This window comes from Chrysochloris asiatica, unplaced genomic scaffold, assembly GCF_000296735.1.
Source record: "Chrysochloris asiatica unplaced genomic scaffold, ChrAsi1.0 scaffold00053, whole genome shotgun sequence".
NCBI lineage: Eukaryota > Metazoa > Chordata > Mammalia > Afrosoricida > Chrysochloridae > Chrysochloris > Chrysochloris asiatica.
The window spans coordinates 17,891,527-17,907,079 of NW_006408571.1; positions in this window are offsets into that span (position 1 = coordinate 17,891,527).

A 15,553-nucleotide genomic window follows, 5' to 3' on the forward strand; every position below is an offset into this window, starting at 1 on the left:
TAACTGCTATGCCCATCTGCCTCCCATAGGGAAAGACAGGCCACTTGCCCAAGGCTACACAGCTCATGTGACCAGAACAGGGCCCCCTCCCCTCTCAGTCCAATTACACAACTATGGAGTGGAAATTAATGACTGTCCTGTCCCAGAAGAACTGGAGGTTAGAGCTGACTTACATCTTGGGTAAGCACGTTTCTTTCAAGAGTTGTGTTCACGAGCAGGTTGAGGGACCCTTCTCCCAGGCCAGACCGTGTGCAGTTGTCAGGGTAGAATTCCGATTTACCCACACCTACATTCTGATCTCTCTTTAAAACAGGGCAGGCAGGGTTTGGGAGTGTCTCTTCAGTTTCCCCCTTGGAGATTCCAGTGGCCAAGTCAACTGCAATTGCTTCATTCAGGACTGAGTCTGTCTTCAGAGTGCTTAAGCCCATGGGACGACGAGTTCTGTCCCAGCTGCCATGCCATGATTGCTCTGTGAATCATCTTGAATCTGCTTTTAGGAGGCAAGGGTCAGTGGAACAGATTGCTCATGAGAATTTTAAGAGTTTATTTCAGCATCCTACAAGGAAATTTCCAGATGGGTGTGCCCATTAGGAAGATCTAGTTAACTTGAGTGATTGATTGCAAAGTACCATTGGATTCTTACTGTCAACTGTTTAAAAAAAGAAGCAAATTCTGGGCAATAGAATCTGAAGAAACTTCAAAAGTCCTCTATCCAAGCTCTCTCCCAATGCAGGAGTCCCTCCTCCATGTCCCTGACTCATGGTCAGCCCATGCTGTATTAGCCAACGCCCCTCAGCTACAAGGTCACCCATTCTGTTCCCGGGTGGTTTCCTAATGAAGCTGAAGTCTCTCTCTGTAGTTTCCCTATTGCCCTGGGCCCCCATCTGGAGCCACCCAGTGGGTTTAAGCTCTCTGCACACACAAACCCTGAGATTTGAGGAGAGAGAAATGTCCCTAAGTCTCCTGTATTCTCGGCTACCAGGCCTGATTTCTTCAAACCATCATTGTGGAATGTGGTTTTCACTAGGATTTTGGGAGGGAGTGAAGATCAGTGTTTGCGTTAAATCTATAACATGTAACCTAAGGCCGAGAGATTATTCTCCTTCCCAGCAGACACAAGGTCCAGTCTGACCCCAGGCCCTGAGAAGGGCATAAACCGACATAAATCTCCATTGGGGAGGTGCATGTGACAGAGAGAGGGGCGAGAACAAGACAGCAATGGTGTAAGTGTAAGAGAAAAAGTAAATCATTTTCCATATTTGTTGTTAAGTGCCGTCCAGTCGGTTCTGACTCATAGCAACTCTGTATAGGGCTTCTGAGCAGAGGCTGGTGAGCTTGTGATTCAAACCGACTTTGCAGTCCAGTGAGTTTAGCCCACAGCTTCACACCAGGACTCCATAGCAGGAAGTCAGTAATAATGACTGAAACTGGAAAACCTGAGAAAACAGGGTTAATAGGTTATTTAGAACGTGGAGGCAAATAATAAAAACTTGTGGGAGTCAGATCAGTGGGTGGTGAGGAGTGGGGAGAGGAAGAATGTTTTTATTATAAACCTTGAGTACTTTTCAGTGTGGCACTGTGGGTTAATGCGCTGGACTGCAAAGTCTGTTTGAACTGAAAAGTCTATGGTTCAAGCTCACCAGTCACTTCTCAGAAACCCTACAGAGGATCACAATGGGCCAGAACTGACTGGACGGAACTTAACAACAAGATGTCATACTTTGATGAAAATTATTATTATTATTTTTTAAAGAGATTGGAATACTGTATTTTTTGTTGTTTGCTTTTTTTTTTTTTTTAACTTTTGTTGTGAATTATGTGATAGTTTACATGGGAGAATATTAGCTTTACATTCATTCTATCGTATATTGTTTCATTACTATGGTTACAATCCCCTCCATGCATCATTAACCAAGGGGTACACCCCGCAAGCCTGCCCCTGGTCTTCAGCACACAGTCCCTCTCCCTCTCTGGGTCTAGAGTCCCCAGCTGCTCCATCTCTCCACGTCATCATCTCTGCATCCATCTCTGGCGTCACTGTTTCTCTGGGTAGGGTCCCACACTCCACTCTTCTCCCTTGATGATTCCAGGGGCCTCTGCTCCTGGCCTGCAAAGTCAACTACTCCCCTCCTTTTGCTATAAAATGTCTACCTTTACATTTCCAACCCTCACAGTCAGCCCTAATAGCAGTTATTCACTATTGTACCACTTGAGTGCTATCCCCATCTCCTTTCATCAGTCCTGCCCAGATAGATTGGTTACTACTCAGTGGAGAGTCTACCTTCTGCGCCCTTGGGATCTAGGCTCCCTCTTGAAAGCTTGTAAGCCAGTCACTTCTTGCCTCTGTAGCCTCCCCCACTTTGGGTAGCCAATGTCCAAGTTGCCCATCCCTGTCTACCCTGTTTATTGAAGGGGGTGAGAATGATCTTCACTGTAAAGATTTGTTCCCTCTTTGAACTACTGCATCCATATGTGTAGGTCAAGTTCATCAAATTATATCAGAGTACTCTTTTTTCCTTCTTCTTTCTTTTTCTAGTTGAGCTCTGATCATCTAGCCATTGAAGTCAGGTCAAGTGGGTATTATCTGCAAATATGGGTGTTCTTGTGCATCTCCCCCCACTTCTTATCAGCTGGATGCTTCACTCTCCACTCTAGTCCTCTGGGCCTAGGAGTCCCCAGGTCTTGCCAAACTGCTGGCCAACCAGGTCTCCACCCGGCTTCATTCACAGGAGTCTATTGAACATGGTTGGACTTCGCTTTCAGCTTCATTGCTGTTTTTCCCTCACTTCCCCTTATCGGTACCAATGTCGTCACCAATCAGAGCACGAATCTGCTCGTGTATTCCCAATGAGTCTTAGTCTTGGAAGGGGGTTTGCCTTGAGGGGACCTGACCACTTGCCTTGATGTCTTCTGGGCGAGCAACTTTGGTGTTCTTGTAGTAGTCAGTCGGACTGCCATTATTGTTTTGTATTCTTCCTGTCAGTCTTTCTTTCAAGAAGTATCTTCTGTTCTGATGTAAATTATTTTTAAAAATAAAAGTGAATATGGTGCCTAAAGTCAAGTGACTTAACCGTTCGGAACCACAATTTCTCATCTGTGAAATAGGGGCAATACTAGAACTAACTTAAAGGGAGATGTGAGATGAGGTGGACACAGCAGGGAGCACCCAATCAGAGTTGGTGCTCGTGGTCCCTTTCCTGAAGGAGTGCAGACACTGACCAGACAAAGATTCTGGTGACTTGACTGAAGAGCTTTCCTGGGGATCAGAGGAGCCATAGAAACAACAGAGTAATGAAGACCCTGTTCAGGGAATGCTTTTGCATTGTCAAAGCACTGGATTCTATTTTGTGGGCTGCTTTGTGATGGAACAAAAGACAGAAGAAGTGCTCTGAGGCCCCTGTCCCTCTCCATCTGCAGAGGAATTAACTTTTCAACTCGTCTCCTCTCTTAATTAGTTCATCTCTCTAGGGGAAACTCTGAACCCAAGAGCTTCTGAGAGTTTGGGAAGTCATTTTAGTCCAGTCTTTTCTGTACAGTTGGGGGTGCTTGCTGCTCCCAGGGAGGAGACGGGTTTGTCCTTTGTGCCCACAGATAGGAAACAGAAGTGAGATCCTCAACCACTCCACAAAATCCACCCAAGCCACAGGATTTGGAAGTCCCATGTCCTAACATGGACTGGGCTCAGCTCTTTGAAACCAGAAGCTGAAGGGAAATAAAACTGCCTTTTCTATGTAAGATTCTGGACAATTCTGGGAACTTGTCTGCAGAACAAATTGATTTATGGGGACCCAGCTGTGAGGAACTGTACAAAACAGAAATCAGAGGAGATACACTCCAGATGTGGCTTCATTAAAATCAGGGGTGGGACAATAGGGTTGAAAGACTTCTAACGTTTGTTTGACCATGGAGACTTCCAGACTAGGGAGAAAGAATGGCCAAGGGTTTGTGGCATCACACTGCTGATTCTGAGCTGGAAAGCATCTTAGAAATCATTGAATCTAACTGCCTGAAGATAGAAGTGGGGAGGCTGAGGATCAGAGAGGGAGGCTTACCCAGGTCACACATCTGCTACCCAATTCAGCCTCCAACCCACCACCCACCCCTACCTCGCACTCCAAGGCATCTGCTTTTTCAAACCCCAACTTGAGACTGTTTCCTTAATTAAAAATTGGAGACAGCTTAATTCTGTGGCACTCTGGTGCTGAAATTGGCCACACTTTGAAGTTTTTGTTGTGTTTTTATTGCCTAAAGAGGGAGGCAGGCCTCACTGGCCCTGATGATGGGGTGGACAACTCCTACCCCACCGCATAGGTTTCCCAAACCCTGGGCAACACTTTGTGTTGAAGTGATTGGTTCTTGTGTTTCTGGAGTTGGACTCAGTGGTCCTTTGTCAGTTCTCTGTCCTCTGAGGCAGGCCTTCGAACCAGTACTTCTTAGTTCTGTCATGGCTGATGGAGCAAAACCAGAGCAGACCCGAATTTGTAAAACGTGGGTGTACCAGAATGATGATCAGAATAGAAAAAATCACGTGATGACTCCCTGCTGGAAACTCAATTTCCCTCTTAGCAAACAAAGGCAGCGTGCACCTTGGATAGCAACCTAATCTCTTGACTGGCAGAGTCGGAAACAACAGCACCAGGTTCAAAGATGGTGGCTGACAGCAGTGCTTTGAATCTGTGCTGGTCTGTATGTTGTTGTTGTTGTGTGCTGTTGAGTCGGTTCTAATTCATAGCCACCCTGTATAGGGGTTCCAAAGCTGCCAATCTTTACGGGAGCAGAAAGCTTCATCTTATATTGAGGAGCAACTGGTGGATTTGAAACATTGACCCTGCAGTAACACATAACCCTCTGCATCACCAGGACTCCGGTTGTTCCCTACAATCCTGGCAGCGACCCAGTCTTTCTCACCAGGCTCCTGAGGGGGCTCACAATGCCCCTTCTGAGTCTCTCATTTCAGGCCTTAAACCCATGACTATTCCTGTTCTGGTACACCCACATTTTGTCAACTGGTTTCTGTTCTGATTGGACTGCATCAGCCTGAACTAGTGTGAAGTCCTACAGTGAGGGTAAGGGCAGCTGGCCCCAGACAGGGAAGGGAGGATGCCTTTAGGCTGTTGTGCATGTCACCTTTTTCAAACTTGGAAATAAGATTCACATTTTTAGTAGCATCTTCAATTGAATAATATTCTTACTACAGCATTCCTCACTCTTGCTGGGTTAAACATTGTTTTTAAGCATTTTTTATTTTTTCCAAATTATTAAAAGAATATATGCTGACTACTGGGCATTTCATGGAAATCATGAGTTCGGAAGTTCAAACCCATCAGTTGCTCCTCAGAAACCCTACACAGGATCCCTATCAGTTGAGACTGACTAGAAAGCATTTAACAACAACAACAACAACAACTGGAAATTTGGGAAGGACATAAAAATGGAAAGGGGAAAATCATTTAAATTCTTATTACCCAAAAAGACAGCACCATTTGGAAATAGTTCCTTCTGGTCTTTTTTATTTATTTTAATTTTTTTTTTCATTTTCTTTATTCCTTTTATTTGGCAAAAATTGGTTTAGTAATAGCTATTACCTACAGATCATGGGGGAAATGCAGAATTAGTCCCATCCATTGCCCATAATACCTTTCAGGTGGATGAACACAACACCCATGCCCAGAGAGAAAACACTAGTTTCAATGTCAGGGTTGATGACAGTTACAATCCTACTGTTTGTTAAGGGCAAACTCTTTGCAATGCACCTACTGGGTTTCTACATTAACCTGTTTAATCTTCATAACAATCCTACAAAGGAGGTATTTTTTAGCTGCATTTATAGGGGAAGAATCTGAGGCTCTGAATCAATGGGTCCTATGTGGGCTGATGGGAACTGAGTTCAGTTCTATCCTCTTTATCTCTAAATGCAGCCTGAGGATACAGTTGCTTTTCTGACAACCTTACCAAAACTGCCTCTTGGATACCATATTTCAATGCAAGCAAGCCTTTACATTTGTTCCTGAAAAATTAGTTTCATTCATTCTGGTTCATTAAGACAATCTCCCTAAAGTAATGACTCATGTAGAATTCCTGGTAACAATATAACAACAACAACAAAAAAACAACTAACCCAGTGCCTGGCATATGATACACACCCAATACCTGGTTGCTATTATTATTACAGTAAGCTGGGTGACATTGTTTGCTTCTCTGGGTTTCCCTCGGTTGCCCACAGAGCACAAGAGAACAATGTGCTAAAAGTAGCATGGCGCTAGGGAGTGGCCCGCCCACTATGCTTGTCTCGGAGCCATCTCTCCTTAGCAGCAACTGGCATATCCAAGAAGCCAAGAAGTTTCTTCCTAGAATTTGGGGCCATCTGCCCCCATGCCTGGCCCCCTCTTTCCCCAGGACTCTCCAGCCCACCATTTGCTGATGTGGGTTTGACTGTCTTAGGTGAGAAGGGCCCTCCCTCTCCATTCCCCAGACCTGTGCCTGGGCAGCTGGTCTTGCTGCTGCTTCTACCGCTGACTCCTCACCCACACTGTTCCCAACAGGCATTCCTTTCAGTGGGGTGGAGCCGTCGAAATGGATTTTAAAATATGGGTTGTATTTTATTTTAATGCTTGGTTGCTTTCTAAATTTGGTCACAATCATGTCTTCTCATTCTAAAATAAGAGAAAGGAAGCAGCTGCCCTCTGGGAAGCCTCCAGAGAGGAGAAGGGAAGACAGTCCTCACGCTGTTTCTGATTGTCCGGCTTCCTTCCTGAGCTCTCTAGCGCTGGCTCTGTTGGAGCAGAAGGGATGGACATTGCCCTGAGATGCCCACACGGTCTCCCTAACATCATGAAGGGCATGCCACCAATCCCGTCCACGTACTACACCAGTGCACACTGCCCTGTGGGGGACAGACAACACAGACACAGTGTGAACCCTGATCACAGAGGCAGAAGAAGCCTGAAGAAAGGGGATTTTGTTTTCCATGGGCAAGAAGGGAGTGTCATTAGAAGTGCATCTAGGGTATGCAGGTATGGCACCAGCCCGGGGTGCCAGCAAAGACCAGTTTCTATTCACTATCACACTTTCCATCGCCAGTTGTGAGAGATCATTCTGCAATTATTACCTAATTGCCAGAAAAGCTATTTTCCATAGATAGGCCTCTGAGTAGACCCTGGATGAGGGGGTGGGGAAAGACAGCCTAAGGGGAGAGCAGCATGGCCAAGGAGTATGTGGTGGCCAACACACAGTGGTGTTACTGGGATGGGATGTGAGGCCAGAATTCTGGTGGGTCCACATCTTGGAGTTGGAGCTGAGTTCAGACTTTCTCCTGGAGGTGAGGAGGAGGCGTAGCCCATGCAGTGAAGTCAGGCTGCAGCTGGCCCAGGGGCACGTCCTTCCTCACTGTGCTCCCCACACTGTGCTGATGCTCTCCTGCTCATTTCCCTTGAAAACTGCTCTTACGTTCTTGCCTTCTCTGCAGCTTTTGGCCTGGCCTATCTCTGCTTCCACTCCTGGCTTCCAGGCCACCCCCTGCCCTTCCCTTCTCATTCACTTCTGTGAGTGTCCTGTCTGAGGTATTTTTGCACCATATTCCCCAGATTCTATGGGACCCTTTTGTGCCGCTTCATGTTCTCCCTGGGTGAGAATGCAGACATAGCTTTAATCCCAACAATGGAGTGTGCCTGTCCATTAGGACTTTTGTTTAGCTGCAAGAATCATAAACTGTGCATTCAGAAGAAGTGCTTAAATCAATGAGAGGCTTTATTTTTCTTACACAAGAAGGTCAGAGTTAGGTAGTGGCTTCCTGGCATTACCAGATACTTCATGGACTTCGTGGTGTTACCAGATACTGAGGCTCAGTTTGCCTTTCCATCTCACTGTGTTAACAGCATGCTTCTATCACCCTGTGGTGGTCAGATGGCTGTTCCACCTCCAACCACTGAATCTGCCTTCATTCAAGGAGGACAAGGGCAAAGGACAAAACAATCTACGAGATGAGCGTGTTCCCCGCTAAGCGGTTCCCCCAGAAGTTCTGCCAATGTCCACTACTCATAGTTACATCCCTGAACCAGAATTGATTTGGGGGGTTATTGGAGTCCTTGAGTGACACAAGTGGTTAAGCACTTGATTACTAACCTGAACCCACCCATAGGACCCTTGGAAGAAAGGCCTGGTGATCTGCTTCTGAAAGGTCACAGCCTTGAAAACCATATGGAGCACAGCTCTGCTCTTCAACACTCGAGGTCACCATGAGCCGCAGTCGACTGCACAGCAACTGGTTTGTCGTGGGTTCGAGTCCAGCCAACGCACCTCATGTGCAGTTTGTGATGCTAAACAGGCTTCAGTGGAGCTTCCAGACAATAGACTAAGAAGAAAGACCTGGACATCTACTGTCACAATCCCTACAGACCAAATGTTCCGGTTTGCAAGCAGTGTAGGGCAACTGCCAGAGGCCAGGAGAGAGACGCAGTTTTTTTCTCTCGAGTCGACGTAGCCGAGACTCTGATTTGGGCTTCCACCTTCAATAATGGTGAGACGACACATTTCTGTTCTTTAAGCCCACTTTCTCTGTGGCATTCTGTTATGGCCGCAGTTCATTTCATTGTGCATGGGCTTGTCATGAGTCACGGCTGACACCACGGCAGCTAGCAATATTAGTCAGTTATTGCCACAGTAATGATCTGTAACATGCACCCCAAAATTTAGTGTGACAAGCCAGTTTCACCTGGGTTTAGGGCCCCAGGCTTGGGTCTACTGGTCTGGGCTTTTTGTCTGCTCTAAGTGCACCCGTTGCTTATTGTAGCACCCAGGAGGAAGAAGCAGGGTTTGTCTAGGGCAGGCTCTTCTTGTAGTAAATCATCAGAAGCAGACTAAATGATGAAAATCTCTGCTTATTTCTTCTGCTAGAAGTCCTGGGGTGGCACTGTAGGATAAGCATTGGACTGCTAACCACAGGTTGGTGGTTCAAACCCACTAGCCATTCCTTGGAAACCCTGAACAGGGTTGCTATGAGTTTAAACTGACCTAATGGGTACATAAAAACCACCACCACAACATTTCAAAGTCAGTCAAGTGGCCGAGTCCAATGCACTTCCAACTCACACTCTGCCCACAGTGGGAGAGAGAGGGGCGGGAAGTGTACGTTTGTTCAGTATTAACCCACTCTAAAGGAACTCTGGTAGTATGCAGTTTGTTAAGCACCAGGTGGCTAACAGAAATGCCGGTGATTTGAACCTACCATCCACACTGTGGAAGAAAGATGCGGCAGTCTGTTTCCATAAAGATTTATAACCTCAGAAACCCTATGGAGATGTGCTACTCTCTCTGCCTTATGGGGTTGCTATGAGACGGAATTGATGCAATGGCCGTGGGTTTGGGCTTTCACCCACACTAACATAGCCCTGTGCCAGGGTGCTGTATGGCTGCAAAGGAGGCTGAGAAGTATGGTTTTTCTAGCTTGGCATATTATCATCCTAAACAAACTCCAAGTTTTAGTAGTGAGGAAGCAGGAGAGGACCAGTGTGGAACAGTGCTATGAATTGAATTGTGTCCTCCAAGAATTAATGTCATCTCAATCTTCTAACCTCTGTACCTGTGAATGTGGTCAAGAGTTTTCCTTTCTAGGTATTATCAGTAAACAACATCCTACTGGAGTAGAGTGGGTCCGATCCTTCTGAGGGGAGTTTGATAAAGGAGTCACACACCCTGAGGGAAGGGAAGGTGCCATGTGGAGATACAGCTACAAGTAGCAAAGCATGGCAGATAGCATCCCGAATCCAAGAAAGCAATGTGGAAGCATTCCCTCTCTCAAGGCCCCAGAGGAATCAACACTGAAAGACCCTGATTTGGACTTCTAACCTCCACACTGGCTGACCGATCATTTCTGTTCTTTCAAGCCGTCTACTTTGTGGACTCTGTGGCAGCCCGAGGACATGGAGTAGTGGCAAGAATCATCAACTTGTCTGTCCATGGAGGCTGCAAATGAAACAGACACATGACAGAGCTAGGGTCCTTCAGAGCTTGTCTTCCTGTCTTCTGGCAAGGTGTTGGCCTGTGTGATTACCAGCACAGTGGATTTAGAGTCAGTTCTGAAGGACCCTGGCTCTGTCATGTGTCTGTTTCATTTGCAGCCTCCATGGATAGAATGATAATCAAGTATACCCATGTCCTCGATACCAATTCAAGGAGCCCTGGTGGCACTGTGGATTAAGTATTGGGCTGCTAACTCAAGGTTAGGAGCTCCAGTCCACCCATCGGTCCATGGAAGAAAGATGAAATGGTCTGTTCGTGTCAGGATTTACAACCTTGGAAACTCGCAGGGACAGTTCTACTCTAGCCTATACGATCTCTGTGAGTCAGAACATTTGTCAGCCTTTTGTTTGTTTGTTTGGTTCAAGGTCATCCTTTTTATGCCCCCTGCATTCTAACAAGCTCCAGGGGGTCCACAGCACAATCCGAAGCCCAAATAAGGAATACTCTTTAAGGCTCCTCAAGTCATTCCCAAGGCCCAGGACGGGGACAGAATGGTACTAGCTGTAGACAAAGGCATTAAACTGGAGAAATTCACAGTGCACACAGGAGGGACTGGGAATAGATGCCACCAAGCACCTACTGTGTGCCAGACTTAGAGCCAGCTGCTCTGCACCTGTTTACTCCCTTCATCTCCAAACCCCCCTGAGAGCTAAACGGTGAACTGCAGACATTGTTGAGTTCTTTCTGCATGTCACACATGTGTTAGATGTGCACATATGTCATCTCAGTTAAGCCCACTTAGAGAAGTGAAAACGGAGGTCTAGAGAGGAGACTGGCTTAAGGTCACCTAGGACATTAGTGGCAGCATTGGGACCAGGTGTCGGGTCCTCGTTTCCACCCTTTCTTCACCATCTCGTACTGCTCCCTGGAAAGGCCATTTATAAGCCGCTCTGTTCTGACATCATATATATGGGAGAATCCCTGACTGGGAGGTTAAAAAAAAGCAGTTGTTGTTTGGTGCCTTTGAGTCAGTTCCCACTCACAGTAATCTGTACCCAATGGAACAAAACTCTGCCCGTTCCTTCATCATCCCCATAAGTGTTGTTATGTTTGAGCCCATTGTTGCTGCCACTGTGCCAATCCATCTCGTTGAGGGTCTTTATCATTTTACTGAGCATGATGTCCTTTTCCAGGCACTGGTTCTTCCTAATAACATGTTCAAAGTTCAAGAGACAAAGTCTCAGCATCCCCACCTCTAAGGAGCATTCTGACTGTACTTCTCCCAAGACAGATTTGTTTGTTCTTCTGGCAGTCCATGGTACTTTCAACATTTGCCACCAACACCATACTTCAAATGAATTGGTTCTTCTTTATTCATTGTCCAATTTTCACATGTATAGGAGGCGATTGAAAATACCATGGGTTGGGTCAGATGCACCTTTGTCCTCAAAGTGACTACTTTGCTCATCATCATTTTAAAGAGGCTTTTTTTGCAGCAGATTTATTTGCCTAAGATAATGTGTCATTTGATTTCTTGACTGCTGCTTCCATGAGCATTGATTGTGGATTCAAGTAAAATGAAGTCTTTGACAACTTCAGTCTTTTCTCTGTTTATCATGCTGTTTATTGGTCCAGTTGTGAAGACTTTTGCTTTCTTTACAGTGAGGTGCAATCCACACTGAAGGCTCTAGTTACTGATCTTTATCAGTAAGTATTTCAAATCCTCTTTGCTCACCAAGCAATGTTGTGTCACCTGCATATCAAATATTTTTAATGAGTCTTCCTCCAATCCTGATGCTGTGTTCTTCTTCATATATCCAACTTCTCTGATAATTTGCTCAGCATACAGATCTAACAAATATAGTAAAAGGATACAACCCTGACACATATCTTTCCTGATCTTAAACCTTTCACTATCCCCTTGTTCTGTTTGAATAACTGACTCTTTGGTCTACTTCTCTTGGCACAGGTTCCTCATGAGCATAAGCAAGTGTTCTGGAATTTCCATTCTTCTCAATGTTATTCATGGTTTATTATGATTCACACAGCTTTGTATAATCAATAAAGCACAAGTAAATATCCTTCTGGTATTCTCTGATTTCAGTCAAGATCCATCTGATGTCAGCAATGATATACCTCGTTCCACATCCTCTTCTGAATCTGGCTTGAATTTCTGGCAGCTCCCTGTCAATGTACTGCTGAAGCCATTTTTAAATTGTACTTGCATGTGATATTAATGGTATTGTTTGATGATTTCTGCAGTCTTTTGAGTTACCTTCTTTGGAATGGGCACAAATATGAATCTCTTCCAATTGGTTGGCTGGGTAACTGTCTTCCACATTTCTTAGCATAGATAAGTGAGTGCCTCTAGGAATGCATCAGTTTGTTGAAACATTTCAACTTGTATTCCAGCAATTCCCAAAGCCTCCCCCGCCCCTTTTTTTTTTTGCCAATGCCTTTAGTGCAGCTTGGAATTTTTGCTTCAAAACCATTGGTTCTTGACCATATGCTTCTCTTTGAAATGTTTGAACATCGACCAATTCTTTTTGGTACAGTGACTTTGTATATTCCTTCCATCTTCTTTTGACACTTCCTGCATTGTTCAATAAATACAAAGCAATAATACTCCACAATTGATCTCTATTTTCCCAGAGCAACAGACAAAGAAGGAATAGGAGGAAGCTATGGAATGTGGGGCCTCCTTCACCATGAGATCAGAACTGGATGGTACCTGCCTGCCTGACTGAACATTCTGATCAAAGATGCTGTAGAAAAATCTTGACCCAAAGGGGGAAAATGCAGAACAGAATTTCAAATTCGCAAGGATTCTACACTTTCTGGAACTGTGGAGTTGGATGGACCTCTAATCCTATTGCCCTGAGATCGATCATCTTTAAACCTTAGACCAAAGATAACCTTTGAATCTTCTTAAAGTCAAACAATATTGTAGTTAGTGAAAAAGGTTCTGATGTGGTGCTGTCAGATATGCAATGGACTGCTAACCTCCTGCTCAGCAGTTAAACCCACCAGTCGCTCCTTGGAAACCCTATACCGGATTGCTATGAGTCAGAACCATTTCAACAACACTTAACAACAACAGCAACAACCTTGAGCATTCTGCTTTTCTAACCTAGCTACATGAAATCTAATTGACAACAACTGAAAAGGCTGAGAAGGGTAGTGGGCAGTGAGTTTATGTTAATGGGAGGAACAACTCAGAGAAGGAGGGTGAGCATGTGCTCCAAGAACGTAATCAACATCACTGGATTCATATACTCAGAAACTGTCGGATTGATGTATGTTGCGCTGTGTACTTTCTCAACCAAAGCAACAACAAAAATTAAATGATTATTTTATAAAGCAGTAAAACAATGAAAAGAATCCTGCTGGCTGATGGGGTGTTCTGGAGAAAGGTCAGCACCCACGTCAGGTGCCAGGTGTGGTGTGTGACACATGTGGATCCCTGGACACTTCTGCCTTAGGGGTAGGGAGGTGTGTCGGTTCACGCATGCCCAGTGAGTTGTTTGGCAGTTGGATTTCCCAGCACGCATGGCGCTGGGGTGGGCGGGGCCACAGTGCCATCTTTCTTTGTGAATCCCTCTTCGTTCTAACATTGATTCATTCTCCTTACTTTTTTCTCACCATGGGGGCCTCCCCGTAGAGCAATCTGTTGGACCTTGTTGAGTCACAGACTCCTTTGGGACTCTCAGGAAGGCTATGGCCCTGCTACTGGGAAAAGTGCACGCCCACAGCCACCCCACACTAACTAGCACACCCGGATAGCACATGATCGCAGGGACCTCCAGCTCGAAACTTCTGACAGGATGATCCTGGCCACACGTTCCTTCACACAGCATACTCCCTTCATCCAGTCTTTCTTTAATTCTGCCTCTCAGTAACTTTCTCCCACTGGTCTCTGGTATGCTCCTCAGAGCCACCCAGAGTCAGGCGGCGTCCTCCTCCGGGTGACAGAGATGAGGAGCTAAGAGTTCTATCCCCACACTCTTGCCCCTTTTCCCTGGGTTTCAGCTACGGTTCTTTCCTCCAGAATAGGACGTGTAGACCCCTCCCAACCAGTCCTAGCCCCAGACATGCCTATGCGGCTTAGTGCTCCCATTAAAGGCCGATCCCCGACAACACAACATTCCAAGAGCAGTCGGACCAGTCTGGTAAGAGCAGACCACTCAGCCCATTTGCTGTGAACATAAATCTCAATTCATGTACTTCTGGGACAGACATACGATATAGAGAAAAGAGACCCCATATTCAAAGATATAAATATACAAACTCTTTATTAAGTCTTAACCAAGAGTAAATACAAGACCAAGGCAAACATAGAGCACATTGGTGAGGGAAACAGATACCATGATGAGTTTCCAAAGTTCTGTCTCTATGTGGTGAACTCTTGAAGGGCACAGAGAACAAAGGAATCTCCTCCCATAACCATGACTGATGACAGACTCTCCCCCAAATCTCTTTAGACTCATAGCAACCTCATGTGACAGAGTAAAAGTGCTCTATAGCGTCTTCTATCTAGGCTGTAATCTTTGCAGGGACAGATTGCTAGCGCTCCTTTTGGTTGGCAGTGGAATGCTAACCATTGTGCATTAATCAAATGTTAGAACTTTGAAATATGTAAAAAGGTGTTTTTATTTATGGAGAAAGTTTCTGGTTGTTTCCAAAAGCCATTACCCCATTTTACATAGAAATAAAACTTTTACCTAGGCACATAAATAGCTCTGCTCAAGACTTTGATTCCCAGCCTGCCTTGCACTGGGTGTGGCCATGGAAGATGAGAAATACTGCAGTGCTTAAATTCCAGACCTTGCCCATAAGGGAAAGGGAGCATCCTCCTTTGTCTTTTGCTCCTTCTGTAGCTGGAGTGTAGATCTGGTTGTGTGTCTTCTTGGACACCTGGATGAGTAGCCCTGGGGTGGCTGAAGAGTGACCCCTGATGACTTCAAAGAGGAGCCGTGCATGCACAGCTACAACATTCATGTGGGTGAGAAATGACCTTCTGACAAACCAAACAAGTTGCCATCCATCTGACTCTGATTCTTGGTGACCCCACATGTGTCAGAGTAGAACAGTGCTCCAAGGGGACTTTCAATGACCGATGTCAAAGAAGTAGATTACAGACCTGTCTTATGAGGCTCCTCTGGATGGGTTCAAGCCACCATCTTTTCAATTAGTAGTCAACTGTTTAAATATCTGTGCCACCCAGGGAATCCTCTATTCCGTTCAAATCACTGTTATTTGTGTTTCTCAGAGCAGTCTCATGATGAATTCTCTTGAGGTGTTTTAATTCCCAGAGGGTGGGAATTAAATGAAGGAGTAGCTGATACATTAGGTGTTGTTGAGTTGTTTTCTGACTCTTTCAATTGTTAAGAGAGCCAAAAACCTTTTCTTTCTCCCAGGGAGCAACTAGAAGGCTAGAACCACCAACCCTGTGGTTAGCAGTCTAGTGCTTATTCTACAGCGTCACATGCTCATCCCTCATGTTGTTTGTTGCTGTTGTCAGTTCCAACCCATTTGGCCTTGTATAGGGTTTCTGATGAGTGACTGGTGGGTTTGAATCACCGACCTTGCTGTTAGC